Source organism: Amphiprion ocellaris, chromosome 17, assembly GCF_022539595.1.
Source record: "Amphiprion ocellaris isolate individual 3 ecotype Okinawa chromosome 17, ASM2253959v1, whole genome shotgun sequence".
NCBI classification, from domain to species: Eukaryota; Metazoa; Chordata; class Actinopteri; family Pomacentridae; genus Amphiprion; species Amphiprion ocellaris.
The window spans coordinates 20,230,210-20,254,092 of NC_072782.1; the positions used below are offsets into that span (position 1 = coordinate 20,230,210).

The 23,883-nt window shown below is 38.8% G+C and overlaps 1 protein-coding gene across 7 annotated transcripts in view; it reads right to left on the minus strand.

Annotated features, from left to right (window-relative positions):
* Positions 1–23,883, minus strand: part of LOC111565803 (membrane-associated phosphatidylinositol transfer protein 2) — a 189,019-nt gene that overhangs the window by 129,176 nt on the left and 35,960 nt on the right. For 2 of the 7 annotated variants that reach the window (XR_008604585.1, XR_008604582.1), the window contains 6 exons: positions 22,336–22,605; positions 20,341–20,461; positions 17,430–17,521; positions 14,816–15,015; positions 10,846–10,914; positions 1,518–6,516 (listed from right to left, as the gene is read on the minus strand). The gene's annotated coding sequence lies outside the window, so the exon portion shown is untranslated. Of the gene's footprint in view, positions 1–1,517; positions 6,517–10,845; positions 10,915–11,038; positions 11,122–14,815; positions 15,016–17,429; positions 17,522–20,340; positions 20,462–22,335; positions 22,606–23,883 lie in introns of those variants that run through there. The other 5 variants (XR_008604584.1, XR_008604583.1, XM_055019434.1 and 2 more) reach the window with 5 other exon arrangements.

Sequence of the window (23,883 nt, forward strand, 5' to 3'; positions counted from 1 at the left end):
AATGATCACAGCCACCCAAATTTTATGGATGATTTCTTGTGGGCATCATCCTCATCACTCAACAGGTCACGAAGGATGATTTAATGTTCTGCTGTACTGCACAGAAACCATGATTATTCAAGGTACTGTGAGGACAGCGTGGCTGATTAATGCTTTCCAAGTTTACAGTGTGCTTCCTAGAAAGTTTTTGGCTGCACTGCAGTCTCCGTCTAAATAAGTTAAAGTGAAGGTTCAGATCACACGTACAATGGCTCCTTCAGAGATTCCACCCTCAGTGTCTAAGTATAGCTCCACCTCTATAGCTGTCTGCATTGTTAGCAGGATATACTGGGGTCTCTGTAACAAGGAAAAATTGGCTCATATAAATAAGCAAGTAAAAAAAAAGTATAGACAGTAATGCTTTACAGACGTTTCAGTGTTTCAGTTAAATGGCAATACAGGAGCCTTTTAGCATCTCCATTGTAACATATGTAGACCACAGTAGGTATAACTGGCAAATGAAAGGTTGCTTGAAGTAAAAATTTTGGGAATATTCCTGTTTAATTTTTTTAATTTCTAATTGTGTTTTTCTTTTTTAAGACACTCAAAACAACACCAAAGATGTGGTAAATGACAACAAAGAAAAACAAAGAAACAGAGAATAATGACAAACTGATACAAAGCAACCACAAGGAAAAGTAAAACTACTACAGAGACACAAACACACAAAATGACCAAAGAGAAACAAAGCAAACACAGTGACGCAGATCATTTACAATGAGACAATGACCACAAAGATACACAAAACAACCTCAAAGAAACACATAACAACCACAGAGGTGCAAAATAAGCCACAAAATTATGACAAACTGATGCAAATAGACAATACAGACACAAAATTATCATAGACACAAAATAACACAACCACAAAGGGATGAAAAATGCAACAGCACAAACACAAAATACACAAAAGGACTACAAAACAACCATAATGGGATACAAATTGATCACAGACACAAAACAAAAAGAGACACAAAATGATCACAAAGAAACACAAAATTGCTACAAAATTATCCAAAACAACTATTCAGGAGAAGGAAATACCTGCAAAATCAGGAAAGACAATCACAAGGTACAAAACAACCACAATGACACACAAAACACACAGAGAAATGGCCACAAAAGGAGCAGAATATACGGCGCTTGCTAATGCTTGGGGGCTATAACATGTCTGCTCCCAGGGGCCCCTTGTCTATTAATTCCTTCATGGCAGACACACAACATGATTTCCCTCACAGAGCCCTGCTGTAGCTCAGAATCAGGTTCACAGCCTGTATTGGTCAGCTCCTCTGCTCTGCTAGTGACGGACGTCACCTGCACACCACAGCCCCACTCAACAAATAATGACGAAATTAATTAACCGTTGCATCGCGTCAGTTAGGCTAATTGATGAGCGGTAGGAGCGTTAATTAGCAGTGACACCGTGTTCTCAGCGCTGAGCGTCAACAACAGATCCGTCAGCATCATCAGCGACTCACCTGCACAGTCTGCAGCTCCTCAACCCGTGGTCCTCGTCGCTGATACCAGCCACATCGCTGCGGTTCAAGGTGTATTTCACAGGGCAGCCTGATGATATGTCGGGGTTTATGTTCCACAGTGGAGGCAGAGGGGCGTCCGACCTGTCGTTCCCCCCCACACAGCGCTCATTCCCCGGTGTGTGTCCGCCTGTCAGTGCCGCTGTCACCGCCGCTCCTTCATCATCCGGTAGCCGGCTGTCCTGTCGGGGCTTCGGGCTCCTGTGCTGAGCGCTGCCGGTGGCTCATGATCATATACCAGGTTACAGTTACATCGGGGCTCAGGACGCTGTTCTGCAGGACAGCAAGGGGGAAAAGGCGCCCCCGAGCGGTGCACAACCGCCTGCTGGAAGAATACCTCCATGTAAACAGCAACAGAAACACACTTTGAAATCACTGTTACAGATGAAAACAGCAATACCAGAGCAGAGCATTACAAATCAAATCAAATCAAATGCCTTTATTATCATTGTACATATGTACAACGAAATTTTGAACGCCTCTCCTTCGTGGGATAAAACGATAACAACAGGTAAGATAAAATATATATAAAATAGACGATGCAAAACATATAAGTAAGAAAAAAATTAGATAAAATAACATATAAATAAATAAATAAATAAATATTGCACAAACCCACCCAAAATTGCACTGCCCATGCTGAATGTACAGGTTTAGGAGTTATTGCACTGGGATTTATTGCACTGGTTTAGCTGCTTTATGGCAGAGGGGTACAAACTATTTAATAGTCTTGAGGTGCGGGTCTTGATGGGGCCAGAGCACTTACTGTGTTACATATAAAACCGTAATACCACTGACCAAAAATACTGACACAGTTAAAACTGGCAAAATCAGAATACAATGCAATTACAAATAGCCATACCCGAGAATAAACATGCTCTATTACAAGTAAAAAACTAATATTAGCCTATAAAAATACTCAGTTACAAGAAAAAATAGCAATACCAGAGTACAGAAACACTCTGTAATAGTGTAACAGCAATACAAGACTATAGAAATGCTCAGTACTAAAAAAATAGCAATACAAGAGAATAGAAATATTCAGTACTAATAAAATAGCAATACCAGAGTACAGAAATAATCCGTAATAGTGTAACATAAATACCAGAGTATAAAAGTACTCTGCAATAGTTTAACAGCAATGCAAGACTATAGAAATAATCTGTACTAATAAAACAGCAATACCAGACAATAGAAATACTCCATACTAGTAAAATAGCAATACTAAAGAAATACTCTGTAATAGTGTAACAGCAATACGAGCGTTTAGAAATACTCTGTACAAATTAAATAGCAATATCAGACTATAGAAATACTCTGTACTAGTAAAACAGCAAAAGCAGCATAAAGAAATACTATGTTACAAGTACAAGCAGTAATAATGTCACAATGTAAAAATACTCAGTTACAGTACTCTGGAGTCTGTCCCAGCTGAGTTAGGGCAAAAAGCAAGGTACACAATGTACTCTGTGCAATGATACCACAGTGTAAAATATTGCCACAGGTAAAAACTAGCAACACCAGCATATAATAATAATACTCTGTTACAAGTACAAATCATGCAGTCAAAATGTTATTTAAAAATAATGAAAAAAAAATCAACATAAACGTAACACAGTTGCTGTAATGTCCACATGGTTCACTCAAATAAAAAAAAATGGAAACTGAAAGACATATTCATTATAAAAGCCATGTAATAAGTTATATTTTGACATATTTAAAGATTTAAAGTTGCCTATGATTTGGAAAGCTGCGTTTACTTTAGCCTTAATTCATCTCTGTGTATACTTTAATGCGGTAGAAAATGGATAAAAACTTTCAGATCAATTATTACAAAGTGAAAACCCTTTACTCTTCCCATAAACACGGAATTATAGGCTCTATGAAAAGCACTGTACTTCACTCCTACTGTAAACAGGTGATAATGAAGTACTGTAAAGAGGAAAAACACTTTTTTTCAACCTATTTGCAAAAGTAGCAAAGTAGTGCTACATTTCAAGTAATAATGACTGATGTGTTGGACAGAACTCATGAAATATGTCCTCATGTTATTAAAGCAATCTTCTACAATATATGTTTAAAGTAGGTTAAAGTTTTATTCTTCTTTAAATATCTTAGTTACTTTAGCTACACAGTCACCTGGAGCTACCTAACATAAAGTCACAGTTAGCTATCTTATTTCATCTTGTTTAAAACCATTTAGTAAAACTCGACATGTATGTTGTTAAAGCAGAATATCAGACCAATTTACATTCAGCTAAGAAACAAAATGAGGCCCATGTCTGTCCCTGACCTGTTTCTCCATTCATCCAGCAGCTTAAAAACAGAAGAAACATGGACATACTTGTCATGGCACATGTCACGCCTCCTTCCTCAAACAGCCAATAGTCTGCTTTGTAACAACCAAAGCAAGAAAATTCAACCAATCATGTTGTTGCACTGATTCCTGCGCAGTGTAGTGAAAGAAGCATAGCCAGTTGGGGAAAAAATAAGTTGTACCTTATTTTATGGGCAAAGTCACCAAACTTGCAAAGCATTTTTTCATCAGATATCTCTGGTTATTTTATATAATTTGTTTTTGTGTCCTGGTTGCCATTGAAATTACAGATATGGATCTTTCCTCATTCATTTAGACCAGCATTTGTTGTCTTGTTAACCCCAAGTAACTCCCAAGAGTGTTTCCAAAATGGCTGCTCTGTGGTGCGACTTACCTATCAGGACTTTGGGGAAATTCTGTTTAACAGCCAATATCATCAAGTACCTCGTAAATACTTTATAGCTGCAATTAGTCTGGAGTTATTAGCATATTTTAATTATAGCTTCAATTTTTAGGACTGAGAAATATCAAAATATAAAGGCTAAACTGTTGAAAATGGATTTCCTCCAATGGCATTGATGCCGGTGCAGGTGAACCCCGGCTCACACTATGTTTAAAGCAAAGTAAAAAAATTAAATAAAAATTCTACATGTCAAAATTTTTAAATAAAGTTGGACATATATTTTTACTTTACTATTAATGTACTTGTTAAATGTGCAGTTATTTTTGTGTTTCATCAACCCTGATATGGGTTTTCTTATACAGGCACTGTTAGAGATGGTCTTCCTTGTCATGTAATATAATGCATAATATCTATTATAGCTAACAATCTGATACACAGTAGAGATATAAATTATGGTACAAAGTGGTTTATTAACTTTGGATTCGCTGGGTTTCTGTTTAAAATTTTGTAATTTCTTTCAGATAACATTTTGTGAATTGGCATAATATCAATAAAATTGAACTGAATAGATTTTCAGGGTGGAACTATTTATGAGCTGCTACATAGTGGATGATAGAACGGAGTGGCTTTCTTATTACAATTGTCCTTTTCATATGTGTTAGCATGTACATAAATACACAAAACAACCACAAAGACACAAAATGACTGCAAGGAGATACAAAACAAATGCAGAGAGACACAAAGCAACCACAAACAGACAGAAAATTACAACAAAATGGCACAAAACAATCTACAGGAGACAAAAAACAACCACAGACACAAAGCAACCACAGACACTAAATTAATTCAGAGACATAAAACCGCAAACAGATACAACATTGCACAAAGCAACCTCTAATAGACAAAAACAACTGAAAAGACAGAAACACCAAACAAAAAATAAAATTACTGCAAAGACACAGAAAAAGACAGAAAAGAGATGCATGATAACAGACCTCTTTATAGATATATGGTTCTTGCCTTTGTGTAGGAATAGTTGAGGGCCACATCTGTGCCTAGGGGCCTCTTGTCTAATATTCTGTCCATGAGGGACACACAACATTATTTCAAGCATATTGGGGTCCTGGAATATTTATAGAAAATGAGATTTTTTTTTTTTTTTTTTTTTTTTTAACATTTTCGAATAGTTCTGATAAAATGATCTGTCCCCATACTCACACTGCCAACACGACAAGAAATATCACAAATTCATCTGTTCTGATATGGCATAAAAGAGGAGTGATAGTTGTAGTTATTCAAAAAAAAGCTTCATTTATTGTGCAACAACAACACTACAGTTCCAGTGGTGTTCGTGTCATTGTAGGAGAACTGCATGGCAAAAAGGAAGCAGAGCAAGAAACTCCATGCACAAGCATCGCTGAAGGAGAAACAGCTGACTGAAGATTTAAATCTGTGTGGAAATGTGTGTGCTGGTCCAGTACTGTGACAAAATTTAAACATAAAGCAAAAACGACACGGAGATGGAAAGAAAACGAAGGGAAAAGGCGATTTGATTCAAGTAAACAAATATTTCATTCAAGTCGAAAAAGTTTGGCCCAAAGCAACATGTAAAAACTGATAAATAACAGCAAAAAGGATAATAAAAATTAAATTTGACACATAAAAGCATAAATAACAATGTTTTATGTCCTGTCAAATGGCAAAAAATTTAAAATGCAGAATAATCACGAGCGCAAAAATGGCAGTGATATTTCCCAAGTGGATGAATGTCTCTGCTGGAAAGTTGTTTTGATTGTTCACATTTACACTGAGCTGATTTAAAAATCTACTCCTGAATGTGGCAGGTAAAACCTATGAATCTTATTAATATTTCTGTGACTAAAAAAGTAAACGACTTTACAAATCTGTGCTTCATTAAAAATATATTCCAAAAATTGCAATATCTTTTCGACATATAAAAAATATCCCAGAGTAATAAGTCATACGTATAAAAAAATGTGATGGAGTCGCTGTACAGATGGGCTCATGGCACAGAAAGAGACGGGAGGACAATCAGTGCTGTGTATAAAACCAAGACACTAAGTTGTAGCATCAACACTAATGTAAGAAGACAGACATTGCTATATGTTGGCAGAGGAGCGGAGGACGTGAAATCTCTTCAGAGTCATTCGGATGGATCCCAGCTCACGATTCAGCCTCTCCAGACGATTCTCTAAGGCCACCTGAGGATGAAGTGGAGCAGAAACTTGAATGTCTCCAACAACTGATCAGTAGTTTATCCTCTGAATCGTAAAAGTCTACCAACAGGTTTCAAAAGCATGGCATCTTTAAAAATCAACACAATTGCACCATTTATCAGAGCCAGAAACTTAAAAAAAAAACAACTGAAAGAATCAGCAAATTTTCCCTGTCTTACTGTCTTTGAACTACTTGTCTGTGATGTGCCATTCAATCAAAACAACAAACTAGTGCACTCCTCAGTAAAACCCACTATTAGTGGCTCAGCTGAGACCAACAGTCACATGACTTTTTGTCTTAACTGCGGACTGTGTTTTCACAATTTTCAACAGGCTCAACCCAATGGAGACGGCTAGGTGTAACTATTTTACATAGTTACTGTAAAAGGGAACGGCGGAGTTACGTGACGATCGGCATACGTTTGTCTTCGAGTCTGTCTGTCTGTCTTTGTGAAACATTACTCAAAAATGGATTTGGATGAAATTTTCAGGAAAGGTCAGAAATGACACAAGGACCAAGTGATTAGATTTTGGCAGTGATGCGGCTTATATTTTAGTTTTTGATTCTTTTGTTCAGACATTAGGTGAATAGATCGACGTTAAATACCTTACTTGACAGTTTCGGCGAACACTCTCGCCTTCCTCAGAAGCGTCTTACTGACAGCGTGACGTGTCAGCCGGCAGATTTTGACAGCTGGCATTTGCGGCACGGCCAGTAGAGTCGCCAGATTTGCCGGGCCAACCACGCCCACCCATGCCGTAATGGCATGTTGTGGTGAGCCCAGCGGACCCAGCCACCCCACCAAGCATGCCGCATCCCCCGCCGTCCTATTTCCTCTGGAGTAGTGTCCCAGGTGTAGGAGAGCATGAAGCCTCCCTCGTGTGATGGAATTAGTAGAAAATATATCTACAGCTATTGATAGGAAACAATACGCTGTAGGAGTTTTTCTGGACTTGCACAAAGCGTTTGACACAATTAATCATTCCTTACTTCTGCAGAAATTGGAGCGTTATGGTATAAGAGGTGTTACACTAAACTGGATAAGAAGTTACTTAAATAAGAGGTTTCAGTATGTAAAATTTAACAATACTGTGTCACATTTTAGAAAAGTAACCTGTGGCGTTCCACAGGGTTCAGTATTAGGACCTAAGCTATTTATACTTTATTTGAATGATATAGGTACAGTACTTAATAAGTTGAAATTTATTATATTTGTGGATGATACAAATTTATTTAGTTCAGGACCAGACATTAAAGAATTGTTGATAACAGTAGAAAAGGAGTTGATCAGATTATAGGAATAGTTTGATATCAATAAGTTATCATTAAATGAAAATAAAACCAAATTTATGGTATTTGGTGGTGTTAGGGCAAATTGTGAAATTCAATTCATCCTAAATGGAGTTAAAATTGAAAGAGTATACTGTTTCAATTGAAAGAGTATACTCTTTCAACCAAATTCTTGGGAGTAATTTTAGATTACAAACTCAGTTGGAAGCCATATATAGAATATATAAAACAGAAATTATCTAAAAGTATTGGTATTACTTACAAAACTTGGGATTTTTTGAATAAGAAATGTCTGCATATTTTGTATTTCTCACTTATAATGCCACATATGACATATTGTGTTGAGGTTTGGGGAAATACAGACAGAACATATATAGACCCTATAATTAAACTCCAGAAAAGACTTATTAGAATAATAAAGCTTCCTATTGTGAAACTACTAATAAACTTTTTATAGAGTCTTGCACCTTAAAATTTTTAGATATTGTATATTTAAAAACATTAGAAATACTATTTCGTGTAAAGAATAATAGTCCTACCACCTGCATTCAACCATTTTTTTAAATTAAGAGAAAAAAATTATAATTTAAGAGGGTTGGGTGTCATGGTGGTCATGTAAGAACTAATGTTAAATACAAAAGTGTTTCACATTTGGGGGTTATTTTATGGAATGGACTTAGTGATGAGTTGAAACTGTGTAGATCTTTGGTGAGTTTGAAAAAAGCATTGAAAGGCAAAAATAATCAAGGATTACAATGTAAAATGCAGGCTTTCGGCTACATTCATTCTGCAGCGGCGGCCCGCTACTGCTAAAATCCCGGCGCCGCTCCTTTAAATTTCTTTCTCTTTCTAAGAAGAACAATTTAGAGTAAAATCTTGTTTTGTTTTTTCTTTTTGTCTTTTATTTCTTGTATTACTGATATGCTGGGTGATACTATGGATTGTACAGAATAGGCAAAATAAGCCTTGGCTTCTGCCTATTCCTTTTTTCGGTTACAGAACTTGTCCCTGTTCATGGCTCTCTCCGCCCGCGTCCTGATCTCCATCGCCTCCTTAATCCAGCGTTTCAGTTTGTTTTCTTCCATTCCGGTGATTCTTGCCCCGTCCCAGTCCACTGGGCTCACCACGACATACCATTACGGCGTGGGCATGGTTGGCCCAGCGAATCTGGCGACTCTACTGGGCGTGCCGCAAATGCCGGCTGTCAAAATCTGCCAGCTGACACGTCACGCTGTCAGTGACGCTTCTGAGGAAGGCGGGAGTGTTCGCTGAAACTGTCAAGTAAGGTAATTAACATCGATCTATTCGCCTAATGTCTGAACAAAAGAATCAAAAACTAAAATATTAACAAGAAGACATGATGAATGTTTTTGAGCTGATGCGGCTTATAGTCTGGATCCACGACTTTGTTATGGATTTCCCATTGCCAGATATAGCTGCCTGCACGGCATCGCTGGAACCGTGACATAAACACTGTGTCAGTTACCTGCTGACGATTACATGATTGCGATCCTACTACAAAATGATCATGATTTATCAGTTGGAAATCATACAAGGAACAAATGATAAAACTGGGGTGTTTCTGAGTCCCATCAATTCCTGCTGCCCGCTATATATTTAGGTCACGCAATGTAGCAAACCCCAGCCAGACACGTTAAGTTCAGCCGTCAGCCTTATTTTGAACAACAATTCATCTTTCTGTCCTTCACTCATTTCTTCACCGTAAGACCTTGTCCCCATTGCAGCAAGGTCCTTCTAGGTTTATACACATCCTTTGCTAGACAGCAACGGCGTGGAACCGTTTTCTTTCATCTTTATGTGAATTTTTGAACTTTTCAGCGGTGTCTTCGTCATGTCAAGAAACTGCTTCTTAGATAAACACTTCCTGTGCCGCTGACTGGTGACAAAATAAAACCTCGCAACATTAAAAATACTTCTTCAAAATAAAAGCATGGAGAGAATGGTTATTTCAACACTAGCAAAACAAAGGCTTGCCAAAAGTGATGAACTGCTCAACAGACCTTTATAAGAGTAATTTACATATAATTCGGTATCTATACATAACATGCACATGCATATCACATGCCTGTGCTCAGCGCAAGGTCATTTTTTAATTAAACGTTTCATCCATCGGAAATGATACGTCAATTGAGCAGCCTTGGCAGAGTACTGCACTCTCTAAGTGCTTTTCTAGTTGACGCGGTGTTAAAGAAGTTGTTGACGTGGTTGCATTTTGTTTCAATGGATGGACAAAAGCCATGTGTTAACTTTGCAAACAGCAATTTGAATATAACAACCCACAATGGCAGATTATCTAATAATATGGTGCAAGCTGGTCTTGTCCAACTCTGTTCTTATCATATTATCAAATGATTTAATATGCTGCAAGTTCTTGCTTTTTATGTTGATTTAGAATTAAGATCAACTGATCAGGGAATTATTCACTGATGACGAGCCATCAGCTGAGGCTGATGGTATTTTCATTATAATTTTGCTGGTGTTTATGTCAAAAACCAAAGAACTGGACAAATAAACACTTTGGACAGAATGTGGCACTGGAGGATTGTAAAATTTAATGACAATTCATCCTGTAGTTGATGAGGTATTTCAAGAGGTGGAGTGACCAATATATAGTTTCTACACTGGTGTAACTTCATCTAACTTGTTACAGAATAATTTCATTGCAAATCTCAACTGGTGATTTGACTAATCATTATGGATTAGTGAAATTTATTTGAAATAATTCACAGTATTTAAAGTTATCATACAAAAACAACAAATTAATAATCATGTGGTCTCTAAAACTGTGAAACAACCTCATTACGATTTTCCAAAAGTCTAGCTGACGTCTTTAAAACTGTCTAAAACCCAAACAAATTAAATTTACATTACACTAATGGTTCAGGGTCCAGTTTTAAAATTACCTGAATGATGAATCTACTCATCATTCAGCCTAAAATCAACCATCACAGGAAAATTAGATCAACATAATCAATATGTTGACAGTTTCCCTGGAGCCTTACCTCATCTAACCTGGTCTGCAGAGTCACTCTGCCGCCTGCTCCAGGCATCCGGCTCAAAGCTGCCTCAATCTGCACGTGCACACATGCATGCGCGCACACGCACGCACACGCACACGCACACGCACACACACACCAAGGTTAATCATTTATTCACAAAAATAATTATATTGATGAAACAGCCAGCGACACACACCTGGCTGAAACAGTGGACTCATTAGATGAGTTTGATGTCCTGAGGAGAGCAGGGCACAGGGAGGAGGGGGGGATATGAACTTCCTAAAAATAGACATCATTCAGGAGTAAAAACAATGACAGGGTTCCCACTCTTTCCCTGAAATTATTTTCCAGGACTTTTCCAGGACATTTTAAGCTGGTACAGACACATGTTATCACGTCATACACTAATACATTCCCATCCCCCTCATTCTTTGAAAGTGTTCTTTACTACAGTTGTAACTTGGATTTACCCAGATTGTTTCTATATTTATGACTCAGACATTTGATGTGCAGTCTATGGCTATAATTTATCTATGAAAAATAATTATGACAAATGTATCATAGAATAATGCAAACACACAGATTACAGTGTACCACTTCACTAGCATGACAAACTGGAGTTACAGTGTTCAATTGGGTAATTCCCAACTCAACTTTCTCTTCTCTCTTACTTTCTCTGGTACAATTCATTTAAAAATATTTGTATATTTTCAATAAATCATTGAAAACCTATTTCCTTTGTTTCATGACAGTTTACTGCACAACTGATTTTTTACACTTACTTTTCACTTACTCCTGTAATAAGAGGACAACACACATTTGAAACTGTCTATTACTGCCCATTTTTATTGTTTAATCAACCTGTCAAGCCCGTTCAATTGCATTTGATTTGTTTAAAAGTTACAAATAAAGTCAAATTGACTGATTGATAGCTGTAATGCTAATTTAGCCATGTTAAATCACATTCATTTATGCTAACAACAGTGGAAATAAGAAATGCCAGTGGTCAGGGATGAAGCAGCAATTTTAAAACAATGTGATCTAAGATGCCACCCTGCCCACCCCCTGCCGCTGCTGCCGCCACCACCGCTTTAGTATTAAACCAGTTCAAATCAAATTATGCACTCTTTCCCTATTTATTTTTATTCCATTTGGACTGCATGAAATGCTTCTTTGGACAAAAAATGTGTATATGTGTGTAATTTACATTAAGATATTGTGTTTTTCCTCAACCTCTTAAGCCCATATGGAGCCTAATATGGCTCTGCTGGCCTACTGGAGAATTTAATGCAAAAATATGGACAAAAATGCCATAATGTGCTCCAACTGTAACAAAATGTGCCCAGAAAATGACAGAACGAAGCCAAAATGTGCCCTTAATACAACAAAATGTATCTTAACATGCCCAGGAAATTCCAAAATGAACCTGAAAAATACCAAAAGGTGCTCTTGGTATGCCAATATATACCTGAAATGTTAAAAAATGTGATCAGATCATAAAAAAATTTACCCAAAAATATGCCAAAATATGCCCCCTAGTGTTCCAAAAGAGCCCTAATTATGCCATATCCAGAATATGCCCAAGTGTAGCTTCATTTGCTGATCAGGGTTTAAGAGGGTAAAGTTTGGTTCAGTGAGGAAAAAAATGTGCACAATAACATGTAAACAGTAGTCAGGACAATTCACACTCGGGTTCATCTGGTCCCGGTCTCCCCTAGTTCCAATGTTTATAACCTCGTTTATTGAGAACCTTTGCCCTCTGATATTCTGTGTAGTGTTTGCAGACTGACATGTTGATGATTTACTCTGTACTAATTGGATATGTTTGCTTATTAGCGTGTGCACGTTAAATTCACGTTCCCGTGTCTGCAACTCTGCCACCCACTGAGACGTAGGAGGTGTAGTGAGCGATGTCACCGTGATGTCACCATCATATGGAGGCAGACAGTCCACTACAGACACTTTATGTATCTGTGTTAACCGGCGTCATCGAGTGAAAGTTTGATTCCAGACACGAAGCGCTCAGTTGCACCTCAACTGTTGTGGGCAGATGTAGTTTATGCGGATGCCACCACGCACCTCTGTAGTGAGGGGGATGAAATGACGTTTAAGTAAAAGTGCGGGTGTCCCAACACCCACATCCCCCCGGGGTGCTACGCCCATACTAGCGGTTCAAATGAACATGTCATAGTTACAGTCTTCTCATTGTAAGGGTGCCCCTCTTCCCTGTGGTCTCTGTGCCTCTCACTCTGTTGACAACTACTTTCATTTGAAATTAACGAGATTAAGTCGACATGAAAAGTCGTTAATCTCTCTTAATTTCTTCTCTCCATCTATCTGTGCACATAGTAATACAACAGAATTCCTAATGTTGTTTTCATTCACTTATTTTTGTCAGACAATAAAACAAGTGTGAAATACTGAGTGAAACGTGGCCAATTAAGATCACCTGTTAAACTCCCGCTGTGCTGAAATCAGAGATGTGTTGCATCTCGCAGCGCACAGCCAACTCAGTAACCGACACGCCCACTAGAACTCTCCTCTGCCTGTCACTCAACGGAGGACAGAGAGGAGCCTGTGGCCGCCCATGGGAGAGTGCTTAACGGGGACTGAAAAGTCGCTAAATGTGTGGACAAAGTCAACTGGAAGAACTGGGTTACAGAACTGCTCAAAGCGGAAATGCAAATTTGATTGGCTTGTAGCATCACGTGGGGCGCTGCACTGGCTAGAAGCAGAGAAGCGTGATGCCTTATGGCTAGCTCAGTGACGCTGACCCCCACCCACATAAAAAATCCAAGCAAACAGGCTGAGTGGCTAGTGCTTCGTTTGCGATGATTTGTGCTGTTAAAATTTTAGTTTGTGCTGCCATAGTTTCTGAGATATTAAAGATTATTTTTTAGGTCATTCAGAGTTCATCATTCCCCCAGCTTGCTTCAAAATGAACCAGACTGGTCTACTTTTTTAGTGCTTCGTTTGTGCTGATTTGTGCCATTAAAATTTCTGTTTGTGCTGCTATACTTTCTGAGATATTACAAGTTTTATTTTTGTGTGATGACATCATCACCCCCCCAGCTTACTCCAAAATTAACCAGACTGGTCTATTTTTTTAGTGCTTCGTTTTTCTACATTTTGGGAAACAGAAAATACATTTTTCTGTTAATAAATGATTTACATTTTTAATGAACTGTGCTTTATCTTTACTTCGTCAATCGCATTTCTGTCATAAGACAATAAATTTAATTGCTTCAAGGTTTATTTAGGAGTGTGCGCATTTTTTGGAAAACTTTATTGAAAAATTAAAAGCATTAAGAACATTCTATACTCCCCATTAAAAACTACACAAAATAGCAGTCTTTCACAGCAAATCAACAAGCATCTTGAAAAAAAAAATCAATGACCTTTACTAAAAAACTTGTAATATCTCAGAAAGTATAGCAGCACAAACAAAAATTTTAACGGCACAAATCAGCACAAACGAAGCACTAACCTCTCAGCCTGTTGGCTTGGATTTTTTATGTGGGTGGGGGGGTCAGCTTCACTAAGCTCTTAAGGCTGGGTTAAATGCACACACGTTCTCTCGTGGATTTCCGTGCGGCTGATTTCCGCGCGGTTCGTTCGTGCAAGGCGACAACAGACATGCATGCGCATAACTTTAACCCATTTGCATTGACAGGGGGAGGATAAACATTTTTCCAGGATAAGTTAACCGTTTCCAGGACATTTGACCTTTTTTCTCATTTTCCATATGTTTTCCATGACTGGATAATTGGTCAATCATTTTCCAGGTTTTCCAGGACGTGTGGGAACCCTGAATGACGCTCGTATTACGGTCGGGTGGGATTAGAGTTGTTCTGTCAAGGCCTGATTGTCAGAGAGGCTCGTCCATCTGAGCTGCTGAACAGTAAAGTTTATTCTGCTGACTAAATACAAAATATGGAAACTGCTGTGATATAACAAGCCTTCAAACTCTCACCTGCAGTTTCTCCTGCGTCAGCTCGTCAAACAGTTTCTCGGCCTCGGCAAGAGACTGGAGTCTGTCCAGGAACAGCGGGGCCAAGTCCTCGCCGGAGTCCGGTGGTTCAGGTCCACCACCGATTCCCTGCTCCTCCCAGCCCAGCTGGGAGTTACCATCCAATGGATTCACACTACCAGAGGACTGTGGCTCCTGAAAGCCTGAGAGAAAGGAACAAATGAATAATAATTTCTTCCTCAATGGCCACTTTGTGAGGAACATTTTCTACACATGGGGAGGGGTAAAGATAAAGTGGCCCTGAGAGATCAATGCACATATGGCAGGCTGACTGAACATTTAACTCTCTGAACCTCAAAATCCACCTACCGGTTCAACAGTCCTTGAACTAATCATATGTGATGTGCGACTCCGTGAGGAAGATTAACCAAATCTAAACTTATAACCATGACATTTAATCAATATTACATTTAAAAATGTAAATAATTAACTATTTGCTCTGAGAAGATTCTATAAAAACAGGAAGAGAAGCAATAGGAGACAAGTAACTAAACTAAATAAAAATATTTGTCATTAAATATATATTATGTAGAGTCACCATTTTATTTTTGAAATATTGAAAACATCTGTGGGCACTTTGAAAAATGTATATGCTGATTCAAGTTTTTTTCAATTTTTGCAAATAAGCTTATGATTTATGGTGTTATAATTCACTATGATTCACACAAGTGTCAAAAATTCTGTGACCTTTCGGTGAGGAGATGAAGAGAATGAGGAAAATAAAGAATAATGAATAAATAAAATAAATGTTAGCAAGTTATAAATTGATACATTCAGTATAGTGAAATATCTTTCTGCAATTGGTGTATGGTGTAGTTTGTGAAGAGGTTGTAAAAATATAAGTAGTCAAATTTCTAAACAATTTTTAAACATAAATGGTGGACACTTGAGAAAATGTTGCACCTGTTAACTGTATTTTTTCAGTGTTTGCAAAATAAATATTTAAATAAATTCAACTTTTCTTTTTAAGACTCATGACATTCTGTGTTATACTACACAGAAGACATTTCTGAGTTCTCTCTCCTTTTCACCATGGTTGTACTGTTTCCATAGAGGTGCATGACTTTATATTGCAATGAAAAATGAGCCTATAGTAAGTAAAAACATAACAATCGCAGTTCAGAGAGCTAAAAGTTAGACTGGATGTGTATTACAGATATTTGTGATTCAATCCTTCACAGTCAAAAAGAACATCAACATATTCAGATTGTCATTCTTGCAGGACAAATTACATCACTTGTACCTTTCATATCTTTCTCCCTATATATATTTGCACCTGAATTCTGATTACTTGTAATTCCAGTTACAGAATTCAACACTGGGGCTGCACAGTGGATCGGTGGTTAGCACTATTGCCTTGCCCTGCAGCTAGAAGATCCCTGGTTCGCGTTTGCATGTTCTCCCTGTGCATGTGGGTTTTTTCCGGGTACTCCAGCTTCCTCCCACAGTCCAAAAACATGCTGAGATTAATTGGTGATTCTAAATTGTCCTGAGGTGCGAATGTGAGTGTGATTGCTTGTCTCTGTATGTAGCCCTGTGATAAACTGGTGACGTGTCCAGGTGTCCACTGCTTTCACCCTAAGTCAGCTAGGATAGACTCCAGCTCTCCACGACCCTAATGAGGATTAAGCGGTGTATAGAGATTTCTGCAGTTTACTTCTGACATGTCATAATTCCGACTCAAGATGTCTTTAATTACCCTTATTCAATATATCTGCTCTCTCCCTTTTAGATTCCCAAATTAATAACATTTTTTAACTATTTTGAATGATGTTGTAGATATCTCAAACTGAAATTATGACTTATGAATTATGACTAGTTGAAATGTAATTACAGATACCTCGTATGAGAGTGTTGACTCGGGAAAATGATGGTGCAAATATCTGTGGTGTAGGCAGCTTGCTTTTTAAACAAACTATGGCACTGCAATAGTAACGGCCCAAGTTTCAGTACATTTTGACAATAAGTCTCTGAAGTACAAAGCTGTCATTCTCCACGTTTTCTACTCTATGGCATTTCCTAACCATTTTTTTCACCACAGCAGTACCTCTGCTAACACTGCTCAAATGCTTTGCATGGCCAATATCTAATGGGAATTATTGTATGGGCAGTGTCATGAAGTTCAATTCAGTCAAGTCATAATGCAGATGTTTGAGATACCTCCAACCACTACTCAGACTGAACACGGAATTACAGATATCTTTGTCACTTTGAATGGCTAAAATTACGTTTGAAAAACTTTGAGTAGTCACAATATAACTAAGTAAAATAACATTGTTGATATCTGTTATTTTAATTTGAGATAGAGAAACTCAGCTGTTAATTGTTAAAACTGCCTGCAATGCACACATTCACAGATGCACATAGACAAAAAACAAGCAAATTAAGCACTGATCTGACACACAAGCGCAGCATGTAAACTCAAAAACACGCAAGGGCACTAAATCGTCATGGACACGTTATTCAGTATTATTTACACTGCTCTGTGGCAAAAATAGAAAACTAAAAACATGAATTAAAATCTGGTGTAAGATCTACAAAAGCTGAAATATGCTACCTTCTTCTTTGTCTGCTGACAAAAACTGGAGTCTCTTCCTTGGACTGCTGCTGTGGAATGAATGACGTCTCTTGTCAACTTCTTCGTCACACCTGCAGACAGCACACAATGAGATGAAACACAACCATCACTGAACCACTTTCAGTAGTTTTTTTTTGACAGAAACGGTAATCTGTTTATGTGTCACTTCATGCTTTGAGTTTTATGTGACGGCATAAACAAAAGGTGTATTGTGTCAAAGATGGCAGCAGACTGACATCTTGTGGTAAATTTCAACAGGGAGTCATTGACAGGGGTTCATGTCCTCTGTGATGTGGGCATCAGAAGTGCTTTTACATTTAAGCCTTTTTAAAACATCAGCAAATATTTCCCCTTTAAAGTTGTTAAAATCACTGTATTCCTCACTGTCTGACAGGACAACTCTACATCAGAGGGAAATGCACGACCACAGGCCAGGACTCAGCAGTCCACCTCCACCTCAAGGAGAAGGGGCACTCCTTTGATGACCACAAGGTGCGCATTCTAGCCAGAGAGGACAGATGGTTTGAGAGAGGGGTAAAAGAAGCCATTCATGTCAAACTAGAACGGCCATCTTTGAACAGAGGAGGGGGCCTCAGACACCACTTGTCTCCCACTTACAACGCCGTTCTTAGAGCCCTCCCAAGGAGGTGCAGCCATCTGTCCCACTTGCAGTCAGGTGACCCCCAACCACCCTCCTAGAGGGCTGGGAGGGGTAACGACCGCCCATCAAAGGCTAACGACTCACATTAACACCTAACGAGTCTGTTGGTTTCGGGTCTTTGTCCACTTGTTTTTGCCACCACCCTCCTGGTGGATAAATATCTGGTACTCCCCACCAGGCTTTCAGAACTGAAGAAGCCTCTTGGATGAGAGGTGAAACGTTTTCGACTCACACGAGGTTAGTCCAGTTGCCATAACTTATGCTTGCTTGAGTCTGGAAGTCTGAATTTGTATTTTTGAAAACGTTATTGATGCGCAGCAGTTTCAAGGTGCAATTGCTCAGTCACGGTGTAGACTGCTTATTTAGCACAAGAGTCTTCTAGCATGAACCTGATTTTCACCAGAGGAGGTCTGAACCTTGCCTTTCACCACAAAAAATCATTTACTGTCATAACCACAAAAAAGAATTCTCCACAACTGCACACCAATAAATGTTTATTTAATTAAGCAGAGTATTTGGTTTAAGTTATTAACCCTGTTTTTGTGGTGTTTGCATGAGAAGTTACAAAGTTTTAAGGGGAGATTTATAAAAGGGGGCTGCACAGTGATGTAGTGGTTAGCACTTTCGCCTTGCAGCGAGAAGATCCCTGGTTCGCGTCCCGGCTTTCCCGGGATCTTTCTGCATGGAGTTTGCATGTTCTCCCTGTGCATGCGTGGGTTCTCTCCGGGTACTCCGGCTTCCTCCCACACTCCAAAAATATGCTGAGGTTAAATGATCATTCTAAATTGCCCGTAGGTGTGAATGTGTGAGTGATTGTTTGTCTCTGTATGTAGCCCTGCGACAGACTGGCGACCTGTCTAGGGTGTCCCCTGGCTTCGCCCGAGTTAGCTGGGATAGGCTCCAGCCCCCCCGCGACCCTAATGAGGATTAAGCGGTGTATAGATAATGGATGGATGGATTTGTAAAAGGGTGAAAAGCAGCAGCTTTAGAGACGAGACTTGACGGCCCTGATGAATCATGCTGAGTAACAAAGATTTACAGGGCAAAGATAAACTACATTCTCACTTCGACGAGTAGAGCTAAACATAGGAGGCACAAACACTTGACACCAGCAGTCCTCCTGTCAAATCATCACTGTAACTAGGGCCTCCTATACCCCCTCTTATAATATCTTTTATCGCTCACAAAGACTAATATTAACAACATGCAGGTAATGTAAATCAGTTGTCAACTGTAAATGATCAACTTCAGCAGCTACTACTGGATTTTGTCAGCTGCAGCTGATTAAAGAATAATTCTGGTTTATTTCAGCCTGGTGTATTTGACATTAGACATTAACATGCTCCTCTATGTACCATTTAAAAGCCATACTGCATTTACTTTGTTGATTCAATATGTTTTATTTAGGCCTGGGCACGTTAATGCGTTATTAATGTGTTAACACATTAATTAATTAACGCTGACAAATATTTTTATTGCACGTCAACGCAGTTTGGCTGGATGTTGATCAGTACTTGAGATGGACGTCATCACGTCTGACCCAAACTAACAGTGGAGGAAGGCTTCGGCAGACTGGTTGGATGCAGTGTGTGGGAGAAATAGAGACAAACTAAAACATGACAAGCTAACAAATCCCGCAGCGAAGCAGTTAGCTATAAACTGCATTTTGATTAGTTTTCTGGAAGATGTTGGTCTGAGGATCGCAACGAATGACGGCATGTATGAGCCTCAACTTGCATCACTAGCAGGCGACCCATAAACAGGGGCTATAGTACCCGATGCATAGACTGTTTCTGTTGCTCCCTGATAAAAGAAAAATGTTTCTGCTGATACCTGTTCATAAAAAATAAGAATACAGATTTTATTAAAATTTGCTCATCTGGATAAAAAAACTGATCCCAGCGCTAGTTTTATTGTCCTCTCTCGTTTTCTCCTTTCCCTTCAGCCGAAATATTAAGCCAAAAAGTAACAGAATTTTCGTCATGTGACTGTTGGTCACCGAGTGAATTAGTTTTTCTCACGTCATTTTTAGATGTTTACTGAATCTTGTCTAAACTGCTTATTTTTTGCTAATATTTAAATCAGACATGTAGAATAAAGTGATTTTGGTGAAATATCACAATTCTAAGGTTAGATCTGAATATTTTTCTTGATGCAACACGTCATCCAAATGTGACTCAGGTTGACTCTGCTTCATTGGACAAGGTAAAGAAATACATTCTGATTCACCTTCTGAGCAAATGTTCCTCTCTTGGCATCAGGTGACCAAAAGCAGTGGAGTAGTTCTCAGTGGGACAGCGCTTAGGGCTGGACTTGGCAGACAGGGGCAAGAGCAGCATCTCTCTTTTTGCTGGATGGAAGAGAAGAGCACAACATTAATTGAAAGTTACACAACAAGTCCTTTCTTATATCTGAAGAATGTCAGCGTTGATCATCAAAGAGAAGATCTTCAAAGACAAACATACTGGACTGAACAGACTGAAGGACTCTTAAGTCAGAGTTTGGTTTCTGATTGGCCTCAATCTATCTTTGTTACTAAAATACTGAAGGTGGAAGTGAGTGATCAAACTGATCATCTAATGTTTGTAATATTTGCTCTGATTAAGTGCTTGGGAAACAGTGTTTACCTTGGATTACAAAATATTTAAATTATTCTGCCTCATTACAAACACAGTGTCAGATATTCAAGTTTTTTGGTAGAATAAATACTATTTCTATATGGTTTAAAATTGCGGAGTTTGTGCAATTAAGTGTCTCTTTGTTTTCTGTTTTTGCCTTTTTTTGGTATTTTTGTTTTGTTTCCGGCCTAAAAATTACACTGCAATTAAAAGGCAAAACTAGCCATAATATTAGTAACACCACGACAATATACACTACCGTTCAAAAGTTTTGGGTCACCCAGGCAATTTCATGTTTTCCATGAAAACTCACACTTTTATTCATGTGCTAACATAATTGCACAAGGGTTTTCTAATCATCAATCAGGCTTTCAACGCCATTAGTTAACACAAAGTAGCATTAGAACACAGAAGTGATGTTGCTGGAAATGTTCCTCTGTACCCCTATGTAGATATTCCATTAAAAATCAACCGTTTCCAGCTGGAATAGTCATTTACCACATTAACAATGTCTAAACTATATTTCTGATTCATTTAATGCTATCTTCATTGAAAAAAAAAATGCTTTTCGTTCAAAAATAAGAACATTTCTAAGTGATCCCAAACTTTTGAACTGTAGTGTATATATAGTATGAAGTGCAATCAAAACTTTAGAGACTGCACCTACAAAAATCAAAAAACCATACTTTGTTTTCTTTTTTAAATACACTGCTTCCAGTGCTTATGCAGCACTTGTAATGCTTGAAAGTTGCATTACGTAGCACCATTAAGCACCATCTGTAATGAGCACAAACTCGCCTAAACTGTGTCAAAACGGCGACCCTCTAACTTGAATTACATTTTAGGGAAGGTGAGAAGTCACCAGGAGCCTAATTTGGCAAGCAGAGCACATAGGGCACAACAACTGTGCTGTGGTGGCAAAAAGGCCATGTGCAATCACTACACAGTATACTGGTGCGCTCACATGCCAATGTGCCACAGTACAGGTAGTTTGTGACAAATGTTTACCCACAGACACAGCAAAATGTTGCAGTAGAAATATCTTTATGCACTGAAAACACCAGTTTTCATAGTATAAGAACTGCAGTCAAGAACTGAAGAAGGTGAGTCAGGTGAGCAGTACCAGGAGCATGCTCACTGCTTTTTCCAACAAAAGCGTTGCTGTGTGTATCGTGAATTCATCCCCCAGGGTGCAAATGATCTGAACTGTTGCGTGATGGCAAATTGGTGCTCCACTGAGACAAGTTTTTTTCGTCACAGCAGCACGATTGTTACTCTTCACACACTTTACTTAACAGATTTGGCTCCTTGCAACTTCTCTTCAACAAACTGAAATATAAGTTGAAGGGCAGCTGTTTTGACAGAGTTCATGAAACAGTGCTCATCACAGATGACATTCCTACATAATGGGAATTGCAGGGAGCATTGTAAGTGTTGTTGCTGCACAAACACATTATTTTGAAGGGAAAAGTAGCACACATTGTTTTCGGCTTCATCACAGTCTGAACCTTTTGGTCACATCTGCTCTTTTCCAAGGGCAGGTGTGATCACCAACCAAGATACTAAGCTATCTTTAAGCAGAGTTAGAAAGGCTGGGAGTAATTACTGGGTGTAGCTGTGGGAATGTTTCGGTGTGCTGGAGGAGGCAGTGATGAGGATCTGTGGCCCTCTGGAGACAGACTCCTCTGAGCTCTCAGCAGAGTTGCAGCTCTTTCTCCTTCACTGCAATTTCTCGGTCCAACTCGCTCCACTCCGGCCACAACTCCTCCAGGTTTGACCATCTCCCTGTCCGTCTGAAGAGGCCCAACTCGCTCCTGAATTAACTCTTTGTGTTGCCGCTCCACAAACCCAACTGTGGTCCTCTGATTGCCGACCCCTGCAGAAGGAGAAACGTTTATTACAGGCAGTGTGCGGACCTTGCTCTGTGTGCTGTGCATCAAAATTAACCAAAGACAGCAGTAATTAGAGTGTTTAAGCTGCCTTTATTTAATTAACAAAAAGACATAGAGCTAAAATGAATTGCAGAAAGATAATGAATCAACTATTTCACAAATAATTAATAGCTTTAAGTTGAGTAATTTTCAGGCAACAATGGCATACACATGTGGACAAAATTGTTGGTACACCTCGGTTAATGAAAGAAAAACCCACAATGGTCACAGAAATAATTTGAATCTGACAAAAGTAATAATAAATAAAAAGTCTATGAAAATTAACCAATGAAAATCAGACATTGCTTTTGAACAATGGTTCAACAGGATTATTTTAAAAAATAAACTCATGAAACAGGCCCGGACAAAAATGATGGTACCCTTAACGTAATATTTTTCTGCACAACCTTTTGAGGCAATCACTGCAATCAAATGATTTCTGTAACTGTCAATGAGACTTCTGCACCTCTCAGCAGGTATTTTGGTCCACTCCTCATGAGCAGACTGCTCCAGTTGTCTCAGGTTTGAAGGGTTCCTTCTCCAGATGGCATGATTCAGCTCCTTCCACAGATGTTCAAGAGGATTTAGATCAGGGCTCATAGAAGGCCACTTCAGAATAGTCCAATGTTTTCCTCTTAGCCATTCTTGGCTGTTTTTAGCTGTGTGTTTTGTGTCATTATCCTGTTGCAAGACCCATGACCTGTGACTGAGACCAAGCTTTCTGACACTGGGCAGCACATTTCTCTCTAGAATACCTTAATAGTCAAGAGATTTCATTGTTCCCTGCACAGATTCAAGACACCCTGTGCCTGATGCAGCAAAGCAGCGCAAGAACATAAAAGAGCCTCCTCCATGTTTCACAGTAGGGACAGTGTTCTTTTCTTGATATGCTTCATTTTTGCGTCTGTGAACATAGAGCTGATGTGCCTTGCCAAAAAGTTCCAGTTTTGTCTCGTCTGTCCATAGGACATTCTCCCAGAAGCTTTGTGGCTTGTCAACATGCAATCCATGAAGTCCACTTTGGCTCAAACAACAACAGATGGTGCGATCTGACACTGATGTACCTTGACCTTGGAGTTCACTTTTAATGTCTTTAGAGGTTGTTCTGGGCTCTTTTGTTACCATTCTTATTATCCGTCTCTTCCATTTGTCATCAATTTTCCTCCTGCGGCCACGTCCACGGAGGTTGGCTACAGTCCCATGGATCTTAAATTTCTGAATAA